Raw genomic sequence first — 2,816 nt, 5'->3', positions numbered from 1 at the left:
GCTTCCTGACTTCAAACTCTAATACAAGGCCACAGCGATCAAGAGAGTATGGTACTGGCACAAAAATAGAAAGGAAGATCAATGGAACAGAATAGAGAACCCAGAGGTAAACCCAAGCATATATGGGCACCTTACCTTTGACAAAGGAGGCAAGAATATACAATGGAAAAAAGACAGCCTCTTCAATAAGTGGTGCCAGGAAAAATGGACAGTAACATGTAAAAGAATGGCCTTAGAACACTTCCTAACACCATACACAAAAATAAACTCCAGATGGATTAAAGACCTACATGTAAGGCCAGACACTATAAAATTCCTAGAGGAAAACATAGGCAGAACACTCTATTACATCCATCAAAGCAAGATCCTTTTTGACCCACCTCCTAGAATCATGGAAATAAAATCAAGAATAAACAAATGGGACGTAATGAAACTTAAAAGCTTTGCACAGTGAAAGAAACCATAAACAAGACAAGAAGACAGTCCTCAGAATGGGAGAAAATACTTGCCAACGAAGCAACAGACAAAGGATTAATCTCCAAAATATACAAGCAGCTCATGCAGCTTAATACCAAAAAAGCAAATAAACCAATCCACAGATGGGCGGAAGATCTAAATAGACATTTCTCCAAAGAAGACATACAGATGGCTAACAAACACATGAAAAGATGCTCAACATCACTAATCATCAGAGAAATGCAAGTCAAAGCCACAATGAGGTATCACCTCACACTGGTCAGAATGGCCATCATCAAAACATCTAGAAACAATAAATGTTGGAGGGGGTGTGGAGAAAAGGGAACCCTCCTGCACTGTTGGTGGGAATGTAAGCTGGTACAGTCACTATGGAAAACAGTTTGGAGGTTCCTTAAAAAACTAAAAATAGAACTACCATATGATCCAGTAATCCCAGTCCTGAACATATACCCAGAGCAAACCATAATCCATACAGAAACATGTACCATAATATTCATTGCAGCACTATTTACAATAGCCATGACATGGAAGCAACCTAAATGCCCATCAACAGATGAATGGATAAAGAAGATGTGGCACATACATACAATGAAATATTAGCCATAAAAAGGAATGAAACTGAACTATATGTAATGAGGTGGATAGACCTCGAGTCTGTCATGCAGAGCAAAGTAAGCCAGAAAGAGAAAAACAAATACCGTATGCTATCTCGTATATATGGAATCTGAAGAAATGATACTGATGAACCCAGTGACGAGGCAAGAGTGGAGGTGTAGAGAATGGACTTGAGGACACAGGGCTGGGGTGTGGGGCAAAGGGGAAGCTGGGATGAAGTGAGAGAGTAGCATAGACATATATACACTGCCAACTGTAAAATAGATAGCTAATGGGAAGTTGCTGTATAACAAAGGGAGATCAACTTGATGATGGGTGATGCCTTAGAAGGTCAGGACAGGGAGGGTGGGAGGGAGTGGCGGGAGGGAGGGGATATGGGGATATATGTATAAATACAGCTGAGTCACTTCACTTTGGTGTACCTCAAAAGCTGGTACAAGAGTATAAAGCAATTATATTCCAATAAAGAGCTAAAAAAAAAAGGAATTAAAAAAATTTTATTGGAATATAGTTGATTTATAATGTTGTGTTAGTTTCAGGTGTACAGCAAAGTGATTCAGTTATTCTTTTTTTTTCTTTTTTCATTTTATTTATTTATTTTTTTGGGGGGTACAGATTCAGTTATTCTTATACATATATTCAATCTTTTTCAATTTCTTTTCTCATATTGGTTGTCACAGAATATTGAGTAGAGTTCCCTGTGCTATACAGTAGGTACTTAAAAATATGGAACACTTCATGAATTTGCATGTCATCCTTATGCAGGGGGCCATGCTAATCTTCTCTGTATGATTTCAATTTTAGAATACACGCGCTGCCGAAGTGAGCACTAAGTGACTTGCTTTCCTCTGGATAAAACCCCCATTTTTCCCGCTGTATTGTCCCATGTCACCCATGTTTTTTATTTCTTGCTTTCTCTGCTTCTGAATGTCAGGCGGACTTGGAGAAACCCATGGGTCTTCCTGGTGAACTGGCTGCAGGGCGGGGGCACACGGCTGCTGAGTGGGTTTTCAGGCTGCAGCGGTGGATGAACACGCCTGTCTGCACTCTCCAGTGGAGCGTGAAGCCGAGGGGAGGCCTTGGGAGGCAGCCGCTCACTCAGACACGGGCAGCATGGGGGCTGAGGCTGCAAGCAGGGTTGTCATTATGCTAGTGGCATCCATGGAGCCAGAGCCACTGACCCCTTGGGGAAAGCAAGAACTCTTGAAGGACCATTTGAAGTCTTTGCACTATCAGTTTGAAGGCGTGTGAGCCTGTACTTGGCACCTTCTGATTGATTTTATTTTATGCTCACATAGAGCAGTGGTCCAAAGACCAAAGACCTTGCAGCCTTAGAAGTCTAAGGAGAGGCAGTGTGTTAGAGGTGGCCACTGAGAGCAGAGGTTCAGATTTTGGACTCTGGAGACACACTGCCTGGATTCACACCTCAGCCTTTTGCCTCACTGGCTGTGTGCGTTCCGCCAGGTGACTTTACCTCTCTGCTTCCCTTTCCTCATCTCTAATGTGGGAGGGATAGTAGTGCCCCCATAGAGGGTCATTCGAAGTATAAAATGAATTAGTACAAATAATTAGTACACTTAGTTCACACTCGACCCTTATAAAATGCGCCATAAATGGTAGGGGGAAAGCTTTGGAGACATTTGTATGGAAAACTGCAGCTGAGTGAGTCTTGATTAAGCGCTTAGCAGCCAGATGCCCTTGGACAAGTCATACTTTCTGCCCTT

The 2,816-nt window shown here is 42.1% G+C and overlaps 1 non-coding gene across 1 annotated transcript; it reads right to left on the bottom strand.

Annotated features, from left to right (window-relative positions):
* Window positions 1–1,812: 1,812 nt before the first annotated feature.
* Window positions 1,813–1,922, bottom strand: LOC130842547 (U6 spliceosomal RNA). The gene has a single exon (XR_009050467.1). It is a non-coding gene; the product is annotated as a U6 spliceosomal RNA (small nuclear RNA).
* Window positions 1,923–2,816: the final 894 nt, after the last annotated feature.

Source organism: Hippopotamus amphibius, chromosome 1 (assembly GCF_030028045.1).
Source record: "Hippopotamus amphibius kiboko isolate mHipAmp2 chromosome 1, mHipAmp2.hap2, whole genome shotgun sequence".
NCBI lineage: Eukaryota > Metazoa > Chordata > Mammalia > Artiodactyla > Hippopotamidae > Hippopotamus > Hippopotamus amphibius.
The sequence above is the reverse complement of the archived record's forward strand: the minus strand, read 5'-3'. Positions and strand labels throughout refer to the sequence as shown.